At 41.9% G+C, this 24748-nt stretch overlaps 1 long non-coding RNA gene across 1 annotated transcript in view; it reads left to right on the plus strand.

Annotated features, from left to right (window-relative positions):
• LOC141078266 (uncharacterized) overlaps window positions 1–24748 on the plus strand; it is a 73556-nt gene that overhangs the window by 36176 nt on the left and 12632 nt on the right. The window contains exon 3 of the long non-coding RNA XR_012227748.1: window positions 23106–23165. This is a non-coding gene — a long non-coding RNA (uncharacterized lncRNA). The remainder of the gene's footprint in view (window positions 1–23105; window positions 23166–24748) is intronic.

Below are 24748 nucleotides of genomic sequence, written 5' to 3' on the forward strand. Positions count from 1 at the left end.
AATTTTTACAATTCTGACCTCTGTCACTTTATGAGGTAATAACTTTAGAATGCTTCAATGGATCCAAGTAATTCTGAGACTGTTTTTTCATTACATATTGTACTTTATGGTAGTGGTAAAATTTCTTATAATTGACTTGCTTTTATTTGTGAAAAAAATGGAAATTTGGCGAAAATTTTGAAACTTTAGTAATTTTCAAACTTCTAATTTTTATGGCCCTTATATTTCAATCAACAGATGACAGACCTGAGTGGGGACTTGCCTTTTTGAGGATTGAGTTGAAGCTTTTATTTGTAACATTTTACATAATGTTTGGGATCACATTTAGCCGACGCTCTGCGCTGAGCACTTACTTTGGGGTTTCCATCTAAATCTCTGAGTGACGGGATTCAGATAAAACCCCTGAGGGATCCATTCAGTATAATGAGGCAGCAGAGTTCCTCTAGACTCCATCTGGCCTCTGTTCAGTGGTGTCCTTCTTTTCAGAAGTGCACAAAACTGTAGCAGATGGCACTTTTATGCCATCCTAAAAAGACAGACACCGCCAGATCACAGTTCAAGTGGTGTCCACATTGCCTACATCTGCCTCATTATAGGGAATCTTCCATCGAGGGTTAAATCTGAATCACGTATTTCAGAGATTTACACGGAAATACCTGTGTAAGAGCTCAGTGCAGAGAGCAGGATAAATGTGCGCTGAGCCTGTGATCATTGGGAGGCAGAATGAAAAAATTGCGGTATGAGTGATTAGGCAACTTTATTCTCCCGGCCAGTGCGATTGCAGCATACTAGATTTGCATTGGGTTTTTATGTTTGGCTGATGTCACACATTAAAAGTTGCATTTTATTGCAAAAATGAGTTTTTTTGCATCACCATATTGTGAATAGCTATAATTTTTCCATATTTTGGTCCACAGAGTCATGTTTTTTGTGGGACGAGTTGACATTTTTATTAGTACCAGTTTCAGCCACATGACATTTTTTATCGCATTCTATTCCAATTTTTGGGAGGCAGAATGAACAAAAACGAACATTTCAGTTTTTTAGGGGAGTTATATCATTTTGTGTGTAGTAAAATTGATACGGCAGTTTTATTCTGCAGGTCCGTACTATTACCGCGATACCTCATTTATATTGTTTTTTTATGTTTTGCCACTTTTACACAACAAAAACTATGTTATAGCAAAAATAATTATTTTTCCATTGCTTTATTCTGAGAGCTATAACTTTTTTATTTTTTTCTGTTGTCGGAACTGAGTGGTGGCTTGTTTTTTGCCTGATAAGATGATGTTTTCAAGCAGTACCATGTTTATTTATATCCATCTTATTGATTGTGTTTTATTTCCACTTTTTGTTCAGCAGTATGATGATAAAGCATTGTTTTTTGTCTTTTTTTAACGGTGTTCACTAAAGGGTTTAACTAGTGGGACAGTTTTATAGGTCGGGTTGTTCCCGAAGGGGCAAAAACAAATATGTGTACTATTATTGTTTATATTTTATTTTTCATGCAAATATTTATTTATGGTTAAAGTTTTAATTTTTTTATTTTTTAGTTATTTTTTAGATTTTTACAATTATTTAACCGGTTCCCGACCTGTGACACAGCGTATGCGTCATGAAAGTCGGTGCCAATCCGACCCATGCCGCATACCCTGTGTCATGACTTCAAAGCCCCCCTGCGGGTCGGGTGACCGGAGTCAATGAAAGGTCACCTGACCCGCAGATACAGGGGGCTTTTTAATTCACCACAGGGGGCATGGCTTCGCCCCCACGTGGCTACGATCGCTCTGATTGGCTGTTAAATGTGAAACAGCCAATCAGAGCGATAGTAATATTTCATCAATGAAAATTGATGAAATATTACAATCCAGCCATGGCCGATGCTGCTGTAGCATCAGACATGGCTGGAGACACCGATCCGACCCCCCCACGGCGATCACCCCCCCGCCACTGAATGACAGCGGTGATCTGCTGCCGCTGTCATCATCTGCCCCCCTCCCATTCCCTATGCTCCCTGCCAGTTCCGATCCCCCCTCACCTCCCCTGGAACCTCCTGAGTTCCCCTGTCGCTCCCGGTGTCCCACGGGTCCGGATCGTGGGCGCCGCCATCTTGCGCCCGCCCAAATCTGCTGGCTGCAGATTCCATACTTTCATTTTGATCACTCTCACAGTGGTCAAAATGAAATAAAAAGTAAATAAACCCCCCGATTATCAACCCCATAGGTAGGCACAACTAATAAAATAAAGAAAATATTTTTATTTTTATTTTTCCATTAGGGTTAGGGTTGGAGAGAGGGTTAGGGTTGGAAAGAGGGTTAGGGTTATGGTTGGAAAGAGGGTTAGGGTTGGAACGAGGGTTAGGGTTGGAATTAGGGTTAGGGTTGTTATTAGTGTTAGGGTTGGAATTAGGGTTAGGCTTGTGGTTAGGGTTATGGTTAGGGTTGGGATTAGGGTGAGGGTTGGAATTAGGGTTAGGGGTGTGTTGGGGTTAGGGTTATGGTTAGGGTTGGGGTTAGGGATGTGTTGGGGTTAGGGCTGTGGTTAGGGATGTGTTGGGGTTAGGGTTGAAGTTAGAATTGTGGGGTTTCCACTGTTTAGGCACATCAGGGGGTCTCCAAACGTGACATGGTGCAACCATTGATTCCAGCCAATTTTGCGTTCAAAAAGTCAAACGGTGCTCCCTCCCTTCCAAGCCCCGACGTGTGCCCAAACAGTGGTTTACCCCAATATATGGGGTATCAGCGTACTCAGGAAAAATTGCACAACTTTTGGGGGCTAATTTATCCTGTTACCCTTGGGAAAATAAAAAATTGGAGGCTAAAAAATTATTTTTGTGGAAAAAAATGATTTTTTCATTTTCACGTCTCTGCATTATAAACTTCTGTGAAGCACTTGGGGGTTCAAAGTGCTCACAACACATCTACATAAGTTCCTTGGAAGGTCTAGCTTCCAAAATGGGGTCACTTGTGGGGGGTTTCCACTGTTTAGGCACATCAGGGTCTCTGCAAACGTAATGACAACCGCAGACTATTCCATCAAAGTCTGCATTTCAAAGCGTCACTACTTCCATTCTGAGCCCTGACGTGTGCCCAAACAATGGTTCCTCCCCACATATGGGGTACCAGCGTACTCAGTATGAACTGGACAACAACTTTTGTGAAAATAAAAAATTGAGAACTAAAAAATCATTTTTTGAGGAAAAAAATGATTTTTTATTTTCATGGCTCTGCATTATAATCTTCTGTGAAGCACTTGGAGGTTCAAGGTGCTCACCACACATCTAGGCAAGTTCCTTATGGGGTCTAGTTTCCAAAATGGGGTCACTTGTGGGGGGTTTCCATAGTTTAGGTACATCAAGGGCTCTGCAAATGTAACATGATGCCCGCAGACCATTCCATCAAAGTGAGCATTTCAAAATGTCACTACTTCCCTTCCGAGCCCTGAGATGTGCCCATACAGTGGTCATCCCCCACATATGGGGTATCAGCGTACTCAGGACAAACTGGACAACAACCTTTGTGGTCGAATTTATCCTGTTACCCTTGTGAAAAAAAAATTGCGGGCTAAAAATCATTTTTTTGAGGAAAAAAATGATTTTTTATTTTCACTTCTCTGCGTTATAAACTTCTGTGAAGCACTTGGGGTTTCAAGGTGCTCACCACACATCTAGATAAGTTCCTTGGGGGGTCTAGTTTCCAAAATGAGGTCACATGTGGGGGGTTTCCACTGTTTAGGCACACAGGGGCTCTGCAAATGTAACATAACGCCCGCAGACCATGCCATCAAAGTCAGCATTTCAAAATGTCACTACTTCCCTTCCGAGCTCCGACGTGTGCCCAAACAGTGGTTCCCCCCCCACATATGGGGTACCAGCATACTCAGGACAAACTGTACAACAACTTTTGGGGTCCAATTTCTCCTGTAACCCTTGTGAAAATAAAAAATTGTGGACTAAAAAATATTTTTTTTAGGAAAAAAAAATATTTTTTATTTTCACGGCTCTGCGTTATAAACTTCTGTGAAGCACCTGGGGGTTCAAAGTGCTCACTATGCATCTAGATAAGTTCCTTATGGGGTCTAGTTTCCAAAATGGGGTCATTTGTGGAGGAGCTCCAAAGTTTAGGCACACAGGGGATCTCCAAACACGGCATGGTGTCCGCTAACGATTGGAGCTAATTTTCATTTCAAAAAGTCAAATGGTGCTCCTTCCCTTCTGAGCCCTGCCGTGCACCCAAACAGTGGTTTCCCCTCACATATTGGGTACCAGCGCACTCAGGACAAACTGTACAACAACTTTTGTGGTCCAATTTCTCCTGTTACCCTTGTAAAAATAAAAAATACCGTGCTAAAAAATCATTTTCGAGGAAAACAAATGATTTTTTATTTTCACTGCTCTACGTTATAAACTTTTGTGAAGCAGTTGGGGGTTCAAAGTGCACACTACACATCTAGATAAGTTCCTTAAGGGGTCTAGTTTCCAAAATGGGGTCACTTGTGGGGGAGCTCCAATGTTTAGGCACACAGGAGCTCTCCAAACGCGACATGGTGTCCGCTAACGATTGGAGCTAATTTTCCATTCAAAAAGTCAAATGGTGCTCCTTCCCTTCCGGGCCCTGCCGTGCACCCAAACAGTGGTTTATGACCACATATGAGGTATTGGTGTGCTCAGGAGAAATTGACCAACAAATTTTAGGATTCATTTTATCCTGTTGCCCATATGAAAATGAAAAAACTGAGGCTAAAAGATAATTTTTGTGAAAAAAAAGTACTTTTTTTTACGGATCAATTTGTGAAGCACCTGGGGGTTCAAAGTGATCACTATGCATCTAGATAAGTTCCTTGGGGGTCTAGTTTCCAAAATGGGGTCACTTGTTGGGGAGCTCCTTTGTTTAGGCGCACAGGGGCTCTCCAAACGTGACATGGCAAGCGCTAAATATTCCAGCATATTTTCCATTCAAAAAGTCAAATGTGCTCCTTCCCTTCTGAGCCCTGCCGTGCACCCAAACAGTGGTTTATGACCACATATGAGGTATCGCTGTACTCAGGCAAAATTGCCCAACAGATTTTAGGATCCATTTTATCCTGTTGCCCATGTGAAAATGAAAAAAATGATGCTAAAAGAAAATTTGTGTTGGAAAAATTAAAATGTCCATTTTTTCCTTCCACTTTGCTTTAGTTCCTGTGAAGCACCTGAAGGGTTAATAATCTTCTAGACTGTAGTTTTGAGTAGCTTGAGGGGTGCAGTTTTTAGAAAGGTGTCACTTTTGGGTATTTTCTGCCATATAGACCCCTCAAAGTGACTTCAAATGTGAGGTGGTCCCTAAAAAAAATGGTTTTGTAAATTTTGTTGTAAAAATGAGAAATCGCTGGTCAACTTTTAACCCTTATAACTTCCTAACAAAAAAAAATTTGTTTCCAAAATTGTGCTGATATAAAGTAGACGTGTGGGAAATCTTATTTAGTAACTATTTTGTGTCACATGCATCTCTGGTTTAACAGAATAACAATTCAAAATTTGAAAATTGCAAAATTTTCAAAATTTACTCCAAATTTCTGATTTTTTCACAAATAAACGCAAAAATTATCGACCTAAGTTTACCACTAACATGAAGCCCAGAAAGTCATGAAAAAACAATCTCAGAATCGCTGGGATGCGTTGAAGCGTTCCTGAGTTATTACCTCTTAAAGGGACACTGGTCAGAATTGCAAAAAATGGCCAGGTCATTAAGGTCAAAATAGGCTGGGTCATGAAGGGGTTAACTAAAACTTTAAAAAGTTTAACTTTTAAACTTTTTCCCACTATGGGACTATCATTTTTTGCTGGCTGATCGCTTGTATAGCATGTGGATGCAGCATCATCCCTATTCTATGCAAACTGTCAGCGCTGCTCTGACAGACTAACTTGCTGATCATGGTCTGAGCATGATATAGCAACTTTACTAGCTCTGGTAACCCAGATGATGACATCAGGTCATCATAGCAACAATCGGGATCCTGCGATGATGCCATGAGGTCTCCGATCCAAGGGCCGAGGGGCTGTCTTCCCTCTGCCTCCTCCCAGAATGCTACGATCAGAATCTGCTGACACCCAGCGGTGTGTGCAAAAACGATTGCCTGGGCATAATAATCTGTCCCAGGGCGCAGGGACGTATTATTACAGACCATGTCAGAAAAGAGTTAACAAACAATTTTTGGGGGGGTGTTTTGAGGCACAACTGTAGCATTCTAAATGCTATTAAAAAATTCAAAAAAAGTCTGTATTACAATGCCAGCCAAATTTGCCAACTCAAAAGGATGTATGAGGCTGCAGTATAAATAAAGCAATGCGATTTTTTAACAATTTATTTTTTGGGGGTTTTGAGGCCCAACTATAGCATGCTAAATGCTGTATAAAATTTCACAGCTTTAAAAAAGGCTGTATTACAATGCCAGCCAAATTTGTGCAGCTCAGATGGACGTATGAGACTGTAGTATAAATATAGCAATGCGATTTTTATAAGTTTCTTTTCTGGTGGGGTTTTGAGGCCCAACTGTAGCACAAAAAATGCTGCATAAAATTTCACTACTCTAAAAAAGGCTGTATTACAATCCATGTAATACTGGAACCCAATTCGGATGGATGTATGAGACTGTATTGAAAATATAGCAATGCGATTGATTTAACAAACTATTTTTGGGGGGATTTGAGGAACAGTTGTAGCTTTCTAAATGCTGTATAAAATTTCACAGCTGAAAAAAAGGCTGTATTACATTGTCAGGCATACAGTATTTTCACACCTCAGATGGATGTATGAGACTGCAATATAAATATAGCAATGCAATTTTTTTAACAAACAATTTATTCTTCAGGAGTTTTGAGGCCCAACTGTAGCTTGATAAATGCCGTATAAAATTTCACAGCTCACAAAAGGCTGTATTACAATGCCATGTAATACTGGAACCAAATTCAGATGGACATATGAGACTGCAGTATCAATATAGTAATGCTATTGAGATCCAACAAAGTGTGGTAGTATGCTTTTGACGCACAACTGCTGTAGTAAAAATGGTGTATAATATTTCCCTGCTCAGAACAATTTACAGGATTAAGAGCAAAAAGAATATTATTAACCCTGAGAAGAGGTTTTGTTATCAGTTGTAGGCTGCAGCATAAAAAACGTACAATTCACCTTTTCCTGCCCTACACAATCCGCTCAGCACAATCTTTCCCTAAGTGCTGCTAACAGCAGTATTACAATTTAATATAATTAGCCATTAGAAGAGCTGTTGTTGTGCTTAACAGAAATATAATTGTGGTTTAATCCCTGACTAACACGCAGCTACAATTCTGTCCCTCTGTCATCAGCACCTATCGCTGTGCTGCCTTTGTCTGGGGTAGAGTGTGCCGAGCATGGCGTCATGGGTCTTATATAGACATGATAGGGCTATGCGGTCAGCCAATCACAGTAATGCCACAACCAAAATGGCTATAGCATTACAGTGACTGTCAGGCAATCCCCTCAAGTTCATTGGCTGTCTTAAAAGCGCAAAACATGGGGGCAGACATTCAAACATTCAAAAAATACTCCATGAGTAACAAGCATTCCGAGCACACGGATGCTCATTTGAGTAACAAGTAGTGATGAGCACACTCGTTCATCACCAGCAATGACATCGTCAAATACCTATAAGCTCATGGCCATAATTAGCAGGCATCCCTCATCTGTCTATTTTAATAGAATTGACTCCCCACTCCACAATCTGTCCATGCTGCACTACAACTATTCATCTGTACCAATGGCTTCAAGAATCTATCAAACCAGGTTAGACAAAACAGAATTCTTAGACCATGGATTACAAAAGTGCATCACATACCTTTTATTGGTTGACTTTGAGGAATTACCTGGACTGGTAACATAATTTACTGTGAGTCAATCTGAGGTCTTCCATTATGTGCAAAGTCTTTCTGTCTGATTGGACATACTAGATCAAATGTTTATTTTTGACTTTCTAAATTGCAGCATTTACCTTAACCCCTTTACGATCACCAATACGCCTTTTAACGGTGGCAGTTAAGGGTACTTATTCCTCAGCGCTACTTTTTAACGGCGCTGAGAAATAAGTGTATGGCATACCCCAGCGACAGAACATGATTCGGATTGGTTTTTACTGTCTCCGGTCATGTGATCACCATTATTCATCGATTAACACCGATCACAAAAAAAGTCAGATTTTCCATTAATTTCTCTCTCCTCTGATGTGATCTAGCATCCCAGTGGAGAGAGAAATGGGGTCCGCTGAGCCCCTCCAGTTCCTCGGCCATCCTCGGATGCTCCTGCTCCATTCCCGGCCCTCCACGTCATCTTCCTGGAAGAAAATACACTGCACATGCATCCGCCGAGATCTGCCGGGCGGTATCCAGCAACAATATCACAGTGATCAAAATAAAAAAAATAGTAAATCAAGCCCCCCCTTTGTCACCCCCTTAGCTTGATAAAAATAATAAAATAAAAAAAATGTAATTTTTTCTATTCTTTGCAGTTATGGTTAGTGTTGGGGTTAAAGTTGTGGTTATTGTTGGGGCTAGGGTTAGGGTTGGGGCTGGGATTAGGGTTGTGTTGGGGTTAGGGTTGTGTTGGGGTTAGGGTAGGGGTTATGGTTGTGTTGGAGTTATGGTTGTGTTGGGGTTATGGTTGTGGTTTTGGGGTTACGGTGGTCTTGGGGTTAGGGTTGTGTTGGGGTTAGGGTTGTAGTTAGGGTTAGGGCTGGGATTATGATTAGGGGTGTGTTGGGGTTAAGGTTAGGGCTGGGATTATGGTTAGGGGTTAGAATTGGGGTGTTTTCACTGTTAAGACACATCAGGGGGTCTCCAAGTGCAACAAGGTGGCTGCCATCGATTCCAGCCATTTTTGCATTCAAAAAGTCAAATGGTGCTCCCTCCCTTCTGAGCACTGCCATGCGCCCAAACAGTGGCTTTCCCCCACATACGGGGTATCGGTGAACTCCGGAGAAATTGCACAAGAAATGTTTTGGCCCATTTTTCCTGCTATCCTGCTACACTTGTGAAAATAAAAAAGTTTGGGTTTAAAGTAATTTTTTTGTTATAAAAGGTAAATGTTAATTTTTTCCTTCCACAGCATTGCTTTAGTTCTCATGAAGCACTTAAAGGGTAATTAAATGTCTTGAATGTGGTTTTGCACACCATGAGTGGTGCAGTTTTTAGAATGGTCTAACTTTTGTGTATTTTCTGTCATATTGACCTCCCAAAGGCACTTCAAATGTAAGGTGGTCCCTAAAAAAATGGTTTTGGAAGTTTTGTTGGAAAAATGAGAAATCGCTGATCAACTTTTAACCCTTAGAATGGCTCAGTCTCTCTAACTGAGCACTCCACCTCTCAGCCACAGGCATTTTTAATTTTTAATTACAGCAGATTCCTAACTTCCCATAGAAATGTTGACTTTAGTCTCAGAGAGGATTCACATTAGGCAGGTTCCCAGCAACAATAATCGCCTTATCGTGGCTGATGGGTACATGTGAATTGGCTAATTTGTACACTAAGTATTCTCAGTTTTTCTTATTTTCTAGTGCAGTAATGCAATTCAAATATTATTTTTCATGTTTGCATGCAATAACGCTACAGAGTGCTGCTTTTTGTTGATTATATATGGCGATGGCTACTCTTAGTTAACACCTGTTCACACCTAATTTTTCTTTGGAAGTGACGGTCAGTCTTTTCATATTTGTACCAATAGACAATAAGATTATAGTACAGTCCCAACAAATACACAAGATGGTAAATGGCAAATTACAGTATCTCACCCTTCCACTGGCTCGCCGGAATTAGAGCAGCTATGACTTTGAGGCTTCCAGGGCCAACTACCCCAGTCATTGGCACCCCATTTTGATAACCTGGCTTCATGGAGACGTTCAGAGAATCCATATTGGGACAATCAGGTCACCTGGCCCCATGGAGACATTTGGAGAAGCCAGGCTGGGAGAATCAGGTCACCTGGCCATGTACCTCAGTGGACAGTCAGCTTCTTAAGCTTGCCGCTACCTCCACTCTGTGGGAAAGCTTATTTTTTTAAGCATTCATACATTGTACCATTTTTACCACATCTGCCTACCAGTTTTGCGCAGTTATGTACATGTTTACCAACTTTGTTCATTGCCGGAATCTGACTTTGAGATTCAGAGGTGGGTGAGACTTCTGACCGAAGACTGCGAAGGAAGGAAATTTCCTGACAGACTCTAAAGCAGAATTATTGTGAGCAAATTCAGGCCAAGGGAGTAAATCTGGTCAATTGTTCTGATGCAGTATTACCTTATGTCTTGTTGGTGTGCTTAGTTTTGCCATGGTGTATCACTTGTGGCATAAAACTGTCCTCCAAATCCTCTATTTTGCAGCCGACTTAGGCTGCACCTCATCTAGCTTTTAAGCCTCCAACATAGCTGTTTCTGTTCCAGATAATAACTGTTTTTTAACCTACATATGAAAGTATAACCTGTTTGGTATAATTGGTCACTCACACATCTAACTATAATCTTACAAAATCCCTGACTTTGTGCAAGTGACACTGGATCAGCAGAGGATTAGTTGGGTAAGCAATGGTTATTTCATTACTATATGACATTCTCTACTGTTGACCAATTTTCAGTAATCCCTTTAAAAGTGTATGGCATGCAGGGCATCAAAGAGTTAAGAAAACATTTACATCTTATAATTTTTTATTTCTGGGCATCTTTTCTAGGTATCATTACAATAGACTTCATTAGGGAGGGGTTAAATGTCTTGGCTCTGTAAAATAATTCAGGAGAGCTAGGAGTACCAAGTGACTAGAACAGCATGAAGTATGCATTCAGCCTAGCCGGTTAGATCATCTGATGATTTTCAAGTAAAGTCTCTGCTCTAGATAAAATCTATCTGTGACCTATTTTAACCCTGCTCATTATATATGTATCTATACAGCAGCATAGATTGAATAGGAGTCAGGTCAACCAAATTCAATGATTTCCAGGTCACCTAAACAATGACTTACAAAGGGTGCATTATTGAATTAATATGTAAGTTGGAGATGAAAAAGGCAGTCATTTTTCTTAAGGGAACTTGAACCAACTGGTCAAAAAATATAATATAAGGGATGACAAATTTCAATATTTTCATATATCCCACAAAGTAATTATAACTTTCAATTATTCATTGTTACAAAGTTGCTGACTCCACTTCCAGAAATGTATGAAAATGCAAGACATTGCACACTTCATATTTGTTTCTCAGAAAAAATATTTCATATGACACAATTATTTAGTAAGACAGACAAACTACAGTGGGATCTGATAAATCTCACATTTCTAATACAATGCTAACATCTGATCTCAAATCTGTGAACAAATACATATAAGATCACATTGAGTAAGCTCTGATATTGTAGTCTCCGATTTCAAAATTTTCTTAGCAAAGTTTAAGAATTTTGGGTGGAAGAGAAGAAATATTTTTTAAGAAGTTTTATTTATGTGTTTAGAAAAAAAAATCATAATTTTCTTTAACCCCCCTACCAACATGTGACATACTGGTATGGGATTTGCCAGATACTTGACTTTGATGCATGCTCAGAAATTGAAATTAGAAACAATATCTTCAAAACAGAAATCATATTCAAAGAAAGTAAATAAATAGTGGACCCTATGCCTCAGTATCAGGTGCCTCCTCAGGAAAGAGAGAGTGAGGTGGTCCCTTTTTGGAATAACATAATGATTCCTACTCTAGCCATTGTGGTACAGTAAAGGGTGTTTTACTGGATGGGAGATACATTTCTCCCAGCAGGTTAATGTTTGGCCAGGTTTTTCCCTAAAGACAGGACCTGCGATGATGTCATGGTCACGTGATCAGCCCATGTGATGTTTTACCTCACTTGGAGGAGGGGTTATGGGCTATGTAATGGAGGTTGGTGTTTGGCACATGGTGAGTGTGTCTGGAAGTTACAGGAACTTGGCCGGACTTAGCCTGAACTTGTATACAAGATCCCTGTACTGCAGGACTATAGCAGCAAGACTCTCAACAACCCTGGGAATGGCACTTGGCGGATGCTGCGGACCTGGCAGCCGCTTAGTTAAGCCCATCCTGTGCAAGGGGTGAGTCTGGGACCTGTGGTTCTCCAAGCTGGAGTATATTTATGTTTTTCCTTTCTTTCTGTTAATCTGCTGTTTGCAACATGACATTAAACCACTGAAATTGGACTTTAAGCCTGTGTGTTGCCTCGTTACTGCAGCCCTGCCATTACCTACCAGAGCGAATCCCTACAACTGATGGAGAATGCAGGCAAACGCAGTGAGGCCAGGCTGTTTTTCTTATTTTTGATTTGTACCCCAGCCTATGTCCTGGGTGAAAAGAGTCCCACAGACCCAGGCGGGGAACTTTCCAGAAATGGAGGCCAAGGTAAAAATGCTCATGCCATGCGACAGCAGCAGCAGGCTACACAGCAGCAGGCTATGCAGCAGCAGGAGGCCATGCGCAGCAGGCTATGCAGCAGCAGGCTATGCAGCAGCAGGAAACCAATCAGCTGTTGATATAGCATATCATGACAGTGCAGACAAAAGGAAATAACCGAGGAATCCATGAGGTCCGGAAAGCGGTTCGTACTGCGGTTCCCAAAATGGAGAAGTCAGACGATGTGAAGGCGTACCTGGAGATGTTCGAAGGAGTCGCTGAGAGAAGCTACCCCGGGACCAGTGGGCAGAAATCATCGCTCCGTTTCTGGCCCCAGGACCGTTGAAAGCATATCAGGACCTACCCACGGAGCAAAGGGCGGACTACACGGTCATCAAGGGTGAGATACTGGCAAGTCTTGGGGTAAATGTGTTAGTTCGGGCCCAGCTGGTACACCAGTCGGAGTTTACCCCCTCCAAGCCGGCTCGGTCCCAGTATTATGACCTGATGCACCTGTTACGAAAGTGGTTGCAGCCTGAGGTGTTGTCCCCCATGGCCATGCTGGACTGCATAGTGACTGATAAGTTTTGGAGGGCTTTACCCGCCTCCCTCCAGACATGGGTAAGACAGGCATCCTCTACTAATGCCATACAGATGATAGATCTCATAGAAAGGTATGGGGCTACCAAAGAGCTACAGGGAGGGACTCCTCGGAAGGTAACAGGAAGGTTCACTAAGTCTCCACCCCTGGTTCGGCGAGCTGAGTCCAGGAAGGCCGCTCAGGACTTACCTGGAGAAGTAAGGAGCCCCATAATCTGCTGGCGGTGCCAGGAACCAGGTCATATGAGAGCTGATTGCCCCCACCTGGCTGAGCCCATGGACACAAACTTTGGCTGCCACCAGTCTCACTATGCCGAACTGATGTGTGCAATAGGCACCCCGAAAGGTCCCAATATGGAACATTTGTGTCGGGCTGAAGTAGAAGGAACCCCGGCTGTGGCCCTATTGGACTCAGGGAGTCTTGCAACCCCGGTACGAGCCAGCTGGATACAAACCAGTGAGTATACGGTCAGAAAATAGGGGTGTTGTTTATACATGGGGACTTAAAAGACTATCCCACCACACTAGTGGTGATAAACATGCCAGCAGGAAGGCAGTGCCACGAGGTGGGGGTTGTGACTAATCTGCATTATGAAGTGATAATTGGAAGAGACTTTCCTTTATTTTCTGTGCTGTGGCCATTTGTTGTCCCACCCACGGAGCAACTGTCGGCACCAGAGGCAACAAGATTACATTCTCCAGAAGTAAGGCATGATCCTGGTGGTCCGGAGGAAGAAGTGCTGGCGGTAGGGGTAACCTTCCCTTTGGTGGAGGAGGGGAAGAATTCTCCCATAGAAGTACTGGCTGGAGAGGTGGAAGACTTGCCACCGGGACCCGAGTTGTCAGACTTGAATGTAGCAGGTGACAATTTTGGTACGGCGCAACTCCAAGACCCTACTTTGGCCCAGGCCAGAGAAAATGTACTGTTTGTTAATGGGGGAACCCCAACAACCTGGGGCAGCTACAGTGTTTTCATGCTTTGAGCTAAACCAAGAGTTGTTGCACTGAGTGGAGAAAATACGTGGGGAAATGGTAGAACAGTTACTGGTACCTCAGGCATATCACAGGCTGGTAATGGACTTAGCGCATGCGCATGTACTTGGGGGGCATTTGGGCCAAAAGAAAACCCTAGACCGAATTCTGCAGCGGTTCTACTGGCTAGGGGTCCATGAAGAAGTTAAACGGTACTGTAATTCCTGTCCAGTGTGCCAGGTAACCAGTCCCCAGCCTCACTTTCGGAGTCCCTTGGTGCCTTTACCAATCATAGAGGTACCCTTCGAGAGAGTGGCAATGGATCTGGTTGGGCCTCTCAATAAGCCGGCAAGGGGACACCAACACATCTTGGTAGTTCTAAATTATGCTACCCGATATCCTGATGCCATTCCTCTGCGCCACACATCAGCTAAGCTTATAGCAAATGAACTCATGGGTATGTTTTCGCGGGTGGGAATTCCTCAAGAAATTTTAACAGACCAGAAAACCCTCTTTATGTCAAAAATTATGAAGGAATGTTAAACAGTTGCGCACATCGGTCTATCATCCCCAAACAGATGGTCTGGTAGAAAGATTCAATAAGATGCTGAAGAACATGTTAAAAAGGCAGTTTCCAAAGATGGGAAGGAATGGGATCTCTTATTGCCATATTTGTTGTTTGCAGTGCGGGAGGTGCCTCAGGCATCTATGGGGTTCTCGCCCTTTGAACTATTGTACGGCAGACATCCACAGGGCTTACTCGACATAGCCAAAGAGGCCTGGGAGAACCAACCTACCCCCCACAAAAGTGTGATAGAACATGTTGCAAAAATGCAAGAAAGAATGGAGAGAGTCCTACCCTTAGTTCGGGAACATATGGAGGCAGCACAACAGTCACAGAGTCGGGTCTATAACCGGGGGCTTGGGTAAGAACCTTTAGCCCTGGGATCGGGTGTTGGTACTTGTGCCTACCGTAGATAGCAAATTTCTTGCAAGGTGGCAGGTACCCTATGAGATCATGGAAAAGGTGGGGCCAGTAGACTACAAGGTACACCAGCCAGGATGGAGAAAGCCAGAACAGGTTTACCATGTTAATTTGCTTAAACCATGGAAAGATAGAGAAAACCTTGGTGGGGATAGTCCACTGCCTGCGTTTCAGATGAAGAAGGCTCCATCACCTCAGGGTGAGGCAGGAGAAGCACAACCCGCAGTCAAAATTGCAGACACTTTGTCTCCTAGACAGGTTCAGGAAGTCTGGGAGTTCTTTAGCTGAAATACAGATGTTTTTTCGGAGCTCCCCGGACGCACCTCCAAAATGCAACATGACATTGTCACAGAGCCACAGGCCAAAGTCTGACTAAAGCCATATCGGGTGCCTGAGGCCTGGCAACAAGCCATCTCAGAAGAGGTAAAAGCTATGCTACAGTTAGGGGTCATAGAAGAGTCCCAAAGTGAGTGGGCCAGCCCAATAGTCCAAATACCCAAGCCTGATGGGTCTCTAAGATTCTGTAATGATTTTAAAAAACTTAATGACATTTCAAAGTTTGACGCATACCCTATGCCTCGGGTTGACGAGCGATTTGGGCAGGCACGGTTTTTTACAACTCTGGACCTCACAAAAGGTTATTGGCAGGTACCCCTAACAGAGGCGGCAAAGGAGAAAACGGCTTTTGTAACACCCGAGGAGCTGTTCCAGTATAAGGTGTTACCCTTTGGGTTGCATGGCGCACCAGCAACGTTCCAGCGATTAATGGATATTGTTCTCCATCCCCATCGCCGCTATGCCTCAGCCTATCTAGACGATATTATTGTGTACAGCACTGACTGGGAAAGTCACTTAGCAAAAAGTACAGGCAGGGCTAACTGCCAACCCAAAGAAGTGTTCCATAGGATTGGAGGAAGCTCGGTACTTGGGGTACGTCATTGGAAGAGGAGTTCTCAAGCCTCAAGTAAATAAAGTGGAGGCAATTCAGAACTGGCTGGCTCCGTCCCCTCACAACAAAACAGGTAAAAGCCTTTTTAGGTTTGTTGGGATATTACAGGTGGTTCATTCCCAACTTTGCAACCCTGTCCATGCCTTTAGCAGACTGCTTAAAAGGGAGGAAATCTGTGATGGTCCACTGGAATGATCAGTTAGAAGAGATCTTTACAAAGTTAAAAGGGGTACTGTGTGGTACACCAGTCCTGATCACTCCAAATTTCAAAAAAGAGTTCGTTGTGCAGACGGATGCCTCTGAGATAGGTCTCGGGGCAGTGAGTTTAATGGGGAAGAGCATCCCATTAGTTTCCTAAACCGGAAACTTACCCCAGCTGAAACCAGGTACAGTATTGTGGAGAAAGAGTGCCTGGCCATCAAGTGGGCACTGGAGTCATTGTGCTACTATTTGCTGGGGAGAACATTTTGGTTGGTGACAGATCATTCCCCTCTTACGTGGAAGAGTCAAGCTAAGGAGAGAAATGCCTGAGTCACCAGGTGGTTCCTGTCCCTGCAAAATTTTTAATTTTCAGTAGAATATCGGGCAGGCAGATTACAGGGGAATGCAGATGCCCTGTCCAGAGTTCACTGTATGTCATGTGTCCACCCCCTTAGGGTTGAACATAGGAGCGAGGTATGTGGTACAGTAAAGGGTGTTTTACTGGATGGGAAATACAGTTCTCCCAGCAGGTTAATGTTTGGCCGGGTTTTTCCCTAAAGACAGGACCTGCGATGATGTCATGGTCACATGATCAGCCCATGTGATGTTTTTCCTCACTTGTAGAAGGGGTTATGGGTTATGTAATGGAGGTTGGCATTTGGCACATGGTGAGTGTGGCTGGAAGTTACAGGAACTTGGCTGGACTTAGCCTGAACTTGTATACAGGATCCCCGTGCTGCAAGACTCTCAACAACCCTGGGAATGGCACCTGGCGGATGCCGCGGACCTGGCAGCCGCTTAGTTAAGCCCGTCCCGTGCAAGGGGTGAGTCTGGGACCAGTGGTTCTCCAAGCTGGAGTATATTTATGTTTTTCCTTACTTTCTGTTAATCTGCTGTTTGCAACGTGACATTAAACCACTGAAAATGGACTTCAAACCTGTGTGTTGCCTCGTTGCTGCAGCCCTGCCATTACCTACCAGAGCGAATCCCTACAGCATGGATGCTTGTCTTTATGGTTTAGTGCCTCCAGCTCCATAAGAGGTTCTTTCAACAAATGTCTGAGGTCCTATCTAAATATTAGAAAAAAGGAAGGCAGCACTCCATATCAAGGTGAAAAAAAATGTGGCTTTAACTCAGACCCACAAGGCAAGCAACGTTTCATCTCATACTGAGCCTTTCTCAAGCAGTGAATCCATAACAACAGTGAATATATTTAGAAATACAACATTTGTTCCAAATTATTCCATAAAGTGCAAATAACATATTATATTAAAACTTTCCTTGATTTCATTCAATGTGCTTTGATTTCATGATATTTCCATTTATAAAAGTGCCTTGTGCATAAAGTGCCGCTTATACAGTGTACATTAAATAATTGAATCATCATTGCAAAGTTAGTGCAGTGGTGTAAAAATACATATATGTAAAACTCACTTTATTAGGGTTACATTGATACATATGGAGGATGCCAAATTCACCATTATCATCGTGTAATACATTCTACTGCGCATGCGTCTGCACCTCATTGCGTCAGCAAAACCATTCGGCCAATCGTATTCCTTGTGTGGCACTTCCATGTTGTAGTGCACATGCGCACTTCACTTTTTGGACACCTCAACGCCATATTGGATGAGGCATACATAACATGAGCTTCCTGTGTAAAGCTCACCATCCATCACTCTCTTCACTCCATCCTGCGCTTGCACGCATCACTGTTATATATATATTCCAGCACCATATTTAGTAAGGCATTTATATTGTGAGCCTCATATATTCCGCTCCTTATACTCTCCTCTCAGCAGGTTTATGATTTCATTAAACTTTTAGAGACCTCTATGGTTGTTGCAGGCACATTGCTATGAGCGCCTCCCGGTGATCGGCGCTCATAGCAATACAGTAAATCGGCTACATATGCGCGATCTGCTCATCGCCCATATGTAGCAGAGCCGATCAAGTGTGGCATGTTTCTAGCCTCCTATGGAGGCTATTGCAGCATGCCAAAGCTAAAAAAGTGTTTAAAATTTTTTTTTAAAAATAAAAAAAAGCTAAAAGATCAAATCACCCCCCTTTCGCCCCAATCAAAATAAAACAATAAAAAAAAAATTACACATACACATATTTGGTATCACCACATTCAGAATCGCCCAATCTATCAATAAAAAAAGATTAACTCGATTACTAAACTGCGTAGCGAGAAAAAAATTCAAAACGCCAAAATAACTTTTTTGGTCGCTGTGACATTGCATTAAAATGCAATAATGGGCGATCAAAAGAATGTATTTGCACCAAAGTGGTATCATTAAAAATGTCAACTCAGCCCGCAAAAAATAAGCCCTCACTCGACCCAGATCACGAAAAATGGAGACACTACGGGTCTCGGAAAATTGCGCTTTTTTTCTAGCAAATTTTGGAATTTTTTTTCACCACTTAGATAAAAGAGAACATAGACATATTTGGTGTCTATGAACTCGTAATGACCTGAAGAATCATAATGGCAGGTCAGTTTTAGCATTTAGTAAACCTAGCAAAAAAGCCAAACAAAAAACAAGTGTGGGATTGCACTTTTTTTTTGCAATTTCACCGCACTTGGAATTTTTTCCCATTTTGATTACACGTCATGCTAAAACCGATGATGTTGTTCAAAAGTACAACTCATCCCACAAAAAATAAACCCTTACATGTCAATATTGACGGAAAAATAAAAAAGTTATGGCTCTGGAAAGAAGGGGAATGAAAAACGAAAACGAAAAAAGCTCTGGTCGTGAAGGTGTTAAAGGGATCATTGGTATGGAATTCAGGGCAAATCTATCCAGCACTTTGGTTTGGACTCCAGGCCTCTCTTAAAGGGATCCCCGGTATGAAAGTTAGTACCATTCCACTCAGCGCTGTGGTCCTGACCCCAGGGTCTCTTAAAGGGGTTATTGGTATGGAAGTTATGGCAATTCCAATAAGCACTCTGGTTCTGACCCCAGGCCCCTCTTAAAGGGATCCCCAGTACGGAAGTGAGGGCAAATCCACTCTGCGCTTTGGTACTGACTCCAGGCCTCTCTAAAAGGGATCTCCGGTATGGAAGTTAGGGCAATTCCACTCAGCATTCTGGTTCTGACCACAGGCTCTCTTAAAGGGATCCCCCGTATGGAAGTCAGGGCAATTGCCTTCAAATGCTCTGGTACTGACCCCAGGCTCTCTTAAAGGGATCTCTGGTATGGAAGTTAGGGCAAATCCCTCAGCACTCTGATTCTGACCCTAGGCTTCTATTAAAGGGATCATTGGTATGGAAGTTAGGGCAAATCCATCCAGTGCTTTGGTTCTGACCCCAGGCCTCTCTTAAAGGGATCTCCGGCATGGAAGTTAAGGCGATTCCACTCAGCGTTCTGGTTCTGACCACAGGCTCTCTTAAAGGGGTCCCTGGTATGGAAGTCAGGGCAATTGCCTTCAAATGCTCTTTTACTGACCCCAGGCTCTCTTAAAGGGATCTCCTGCATGGAAGTTAGGGCAAATTCCTCAGTGCTCTGTTTCTGACCCCAGGATTATATTGAAGGGATCATTGGTGGATCATTGGTATGGAAGACAGGGCAAATCCACTCAGTGCTCTGGTTCTGCCCACAGGCCCCTCTTAAAGGGATCCCCGGTATGGAAGTGAGTGCAAATCCACTCTGCACTCTGATTCTGACCCCAGGCCCCTCTTAAAGGGATCTCTGGTATGGACGTTAGGGTAAATCCCTCAGTGCTCTGATTCTCACCCCAGGCTTCTATTAAAGGGATCATTGGTATGAAAGTCAGGGCAAATGCACTCAGCGCTCTGGATCTGACGCCAGACCTCTCTTAAAGGGATTCCCAGTAGGGCAGCACGGTGGCTCAGCGGATAGCACTGCAGCCTTGCAGCACTGGAGTCCTGGGTTCAAATCCCACCAAGGACAACATCTGCAAGGAGTTTATATGTTCTCCCCTTGTTTGCGTGGGTTTCCTCCGGGTAATCCAGTTTCGTCCCACATTCCAAAGACATACTGATAGGGAATTTAGATTGTGAGCCCCATTGGGAACAGTGATGATAATATGTGCAAACTGTAAAGCGCTGCAGAATGTGTTAGCGCTATATAAAAAGCCCCCAGGCTGACAGGATGATGTGGGATATTAGGGGTAGTCACAACCCCCCCGAGGAAGCCCACACGAAACGCGCATCGGGGCTGCTTCTTTTTGGACACGCTCACTTGCAGATACATATATGTAAGATATGCATCCCTGCCATAGTGACTACTTACTTCTGACATCTTTATGACACATATTTTTCTTTATGTCACTCTGTTACTCTGAGAAACGTAGTTAGGGCTGCCCGCTATGGATATTTATTATGCACTATACACTTTTTAGGATTTTTTGTGACTGGCTATTATGGATAACTCTATATAGTGTAGTGCTCTTTATATCCATTCTGTTACTAACTGTGATGCTGTGACCACCATTCATGAGCTTTGTTAGTGCTTTGTCTTTTGTCTGTATTATATGTGCTTCATTTGTATTATACCAATAAAATTTATATTTTTATATATACAGTTCGGATCATATCTCTGTGTTCTTTGTAGGATGTATGCTATATTGGAGTGTCAATAGTTACATTATGTCCAGTAGATTGGTTTATTGACTGTACAGTTTATGGATATGTATTAGTGGATTTTGATCTTATATTAGGGGTAGTATTCTGGTGGCTATGGATGACGGGATGATGTGGAATATTAGGGGTAGTAGTCCGGCGGTTGTGATGGAATGATGTGGGATATTAGTGGTAGTTGTCCGGTGGCTCTGGCTGACGAGATGATGTGGGATATTAGATGTAGTAGTCCAGTGGCTTTGACGGGATGATGTGGGATATTAGGGGTAGTAGTCTGGTAGCTGTGGCTGATGGGATGATGTGGGATATTATAATGAATGTGGCTATGCAGAGTGGGCGGGGCTATACACCCAGCTTTATATATATAGCTATAATCATTATAATTTGTTATAACTAAACATAGTTAGTTACTATGCCCAGGCAGCGCTGGGCTCTTCAACTAGTGTATAATATATATACAGTATATATACTGTATATACAGCTCTGGCAAAAATTAAGAGACCACCACATCAAAAAAACCCTGTCATGGGCAGCCCATTCTCAAGACCTAAACCCCCTTTGTAAACCTCTGGAATGTAATCAAGAGGATGATGGATAGTCACAAGCCATCAAACAAAGAAGAACTGCTTAAATCTTTGCACCAGGAGCAGTGTGAAAGACTGGTGGAAAGCAGCCAAGACACATGAAAGCTGTTTTTAAAAATCATGGTTATTCCACAAAATATTGATTTCCGACCTCTTCATGAGTTAAAACATTAGTATTGTTGCTTCTAAATGATTATGAACTTGCTTTCTTTGCATTATTTGAGGTCTGAAAGCACTAGGTTGCTGTTTTTTTAATTTTGACCATTTTTCTTTGTCAAAAAAAAAACAACTAAATTTATTGCTTGGTAATTTGGCGACATGTTGTCAGAAGTTTATAGACTAAAAGAACAATTTACATTTTACGCAAAAATATACCTATAAAGAGAAAAATCAGACAAACTGAACATTTGAAAGTGGTCTCTTAATTTTTGCCAGAGCTGTATATATACTGTATATATATATCAACACAAATACACATATAATTGCTGAAATATGTTTTTTTTTTTTTTTTTGCTATTTTGGCCATTAAAAAGGCAAGAAGCATACGGACGGTGAGGCTGAGTTGACACAATTGTATTGAAAAACTTTCCGAATTTCATACAACTTTGTCATACATATGCAATCTGTATTGTATGTGTTTTTATACATCAGCAGTATATAAAACATACAAGATCCGTATGATATCTAATTATTTGGGGGTCATGCTTAGACTTCAATTGTTTAAAAATCATCTGAAATATCGAAAGACTAGTGTTTGCTATGATTCTTTTTAACACCAACATGTGGCTTGTGTAAAAATACATTCATTTGAATGAACAGCCCTATTAAATAACGTTGGTCCAAGAGTTATTTATTTTTCCCATTTGGACCAAAAATATGGATTTGTAAGCATAGCCTAACGAGAAGTGACTGCCGTAAAGAGGATTAACAGTTCACAAGTATGCACTGGGGATAAAGCACTATATTATTATTTTTTAAGACGCAGAAGAATAGGAGTGCTCTGTATAGATTACTTACCACAGTGACCGTAGATTAACACAGCAGAGATAGATAATTACCATTTAGAGTACATATTAGCTAACAAGTAAAGCATGAATAAAAAGCTTGAGAGGCACAGCAGTCCAGCTGTATACAATGGTGATTATAAATAGGCTTCAAGTAAACTAGTCATTAAATATTGTTTTTAGATATCTAATAAATGGTGATTAACTGGTGTAATCTCTTTTTAATAAATGTAGTCTTCGCACCAAAATACGGCAGTACAAAGTCCATATATCTTCCTACTCTTCTCCAATCTTACACTGAAATAAATCCATCCTATCTTAATAACTATCTTAATAACTAAAACACCCTGAACTAATTAAATATCCATAACATATTCTGCCAAGATCAGGGGGAATGTTCAGATACTTTACCAAATGACTAATATTTTTCTCAAAATAATCCTAATTTCCATTTTCAATGAAAAGGGAAATACAGTTATGAATCTACTAGTATAATGTTGTTTTTAAGATATTTCTCAAAACTATTTTGAAAATATTTCATAATTATGTAAAGTATTTCAAAGCTTTTTTTGCCTTATTGTTTCATGGTGCTTTGTTAGGAAAATAAAACATATTGATATAATAAGTATTACATCACATGGAGATGATAAAGTAGGGCATTCTAATCATAACTCACGCTGGTTGCACCGAAACTTCATGTTTTATGTAGTTTTCTACAATGGAAAAATTTGATATATTTATACACCAAGGATATTACTCTAATAAATCATTTGTTCTTGTATTTTTTGGATTTAGGAAAGTGAACATGTTAATAACAAGGGTTATCCTAATAATGAAGAAGTAAATTCCACTAATGTAAGTAAGTAAATCTATGTAAGTAAATTCCAATTATATATGTATTATGTATGTAAGTAAATTCCAATAATGAAAAGTAAATTCCATTTCTAAAGTCCACTTTAAGGGAGGATATTAGCGAAGGGAATGAGGATGTCGAGTCCATATGGGTCTAAATACATGGGGGGAAAAATAGTAACAAGATTCTTATTGGGATCTGTTACAAACCCCCAAATATATCAGAAATCATGGAAAATCTACTACTAAGGCAGATAGATGAAACTGCAACCCATAATGCGGTCCTTGTTATGGGGGACTTTAACTAACCGGATATTAACTGGGAAAGGGAGAACTGCAAAATCCATAAAGGCAACAGGTTTCTGATAATAACCAAGAAAAATTATCTTTCACAATTGGTGCAGAATCCAACCAAAGAAGCAGCACTTTTAGATCGAATACTATCTAATAGACCTGACAGAATAACAAATCTGCAGGTCGTCGGGCATCTAGGAAATAGCGACCACAATATTGTACAGTTTCACTTGTCTTTCGCTAGGGGGCCATGTCAGGGAGTCACAAAAACACTGAACTATTGGAAGCCAAAGTTTGAACAGCTTAGTGAAGCCCTTAATCTGGTTGACTGGGACAATGTCATCAGAAACAAGAATACACATAAAATTGGAAATATTTAAGAACATCTTAAATAGGCACTTTAAGAGGTTTATACCTTGTGGGAATAAGAGGACAAGAAATAGGAAAAACCCAATGTGGCTAAACAAAGAAGTAAGAGGGGCAATTAACAGTAAAAAGAAACCATTTAAACGCTAGAGCAGGATGGCACCGTGGAAGCTCTAAAAAACTATAGGGAGAAAAATACTTTATCTAAAAAAACTAATTAAAGCTGCCAAAAAGGAAACAGAGAAGCACATTGCTAAGGAGAGTAAAACTAAGCCCAAACTGTTCTTTAACTATATCAATAGTAAAAGAATCAAAAGTGAAAGTGAAGGCCCCTTAAAAAATTGTGAGGAAAGAATGGTTGTAGATGACGAGGAAAAGGCTAATATATTAAACACCTTTTTCTCCATGGCATTCACGGTGAAAAATAAAATGCTAGGTGAAATGCCGAGAGACAAAGAAAACCCTATATTAAGGGTCACCAATCTAACCCAAGAAGAGGTGAGAAACCAACTAAATAAGATTAAAATTGATAAATCTCCGGATCCGGATGGCATACACCCACGAGTAGAGTTGAGCGATACCGTCCGATACTTCAAAATATTGGATCGGAATGGATCGGCCGATCTTTAAAAAAAGTATCGGTATCGCCGATGCCGATACCAGAAGTCCCATTCAAGTCTATGAGACTTCCGGTATCGGAATTGGAAAAACCCTTTCCTGCCCTTGTACAGCCTCTCGGGGGTCTGTACGGGCCTTCCGGGGGTCTCTGCCGGCCTGCTGGGGGGCTGTGCCGGCCTGCCGGTGGGCTGTGCGGACTGCCAGGGGTCTGTACCGGCCTGCCGGGGGGCTGTGCCGGCCTGCCGGTGGTCTGTGCACCCTGTGGGGGTCTGTACCGGCCTGCCGGGGGGCTGTGCCGGCCTGCCGGG

This window comes from Dendrobates tinctorius, unplaced genomic scaffold (genome assembly GCF_039654945.1).
Source record: "Dendrobates tinctorius isolate UK_male_01 unplaced genomic scaffold, ASM3965494v1 ptg000016l, whole genome shotgun sequence".
In the NCBI taxonomy this organism is placed as follows: domain Eukaryota; kingdom Metazoa; phylum Chordata; class Amphibia; order Anura; family Dendrobatidae; genus Dendrobates; species Dendrobates tinctorius.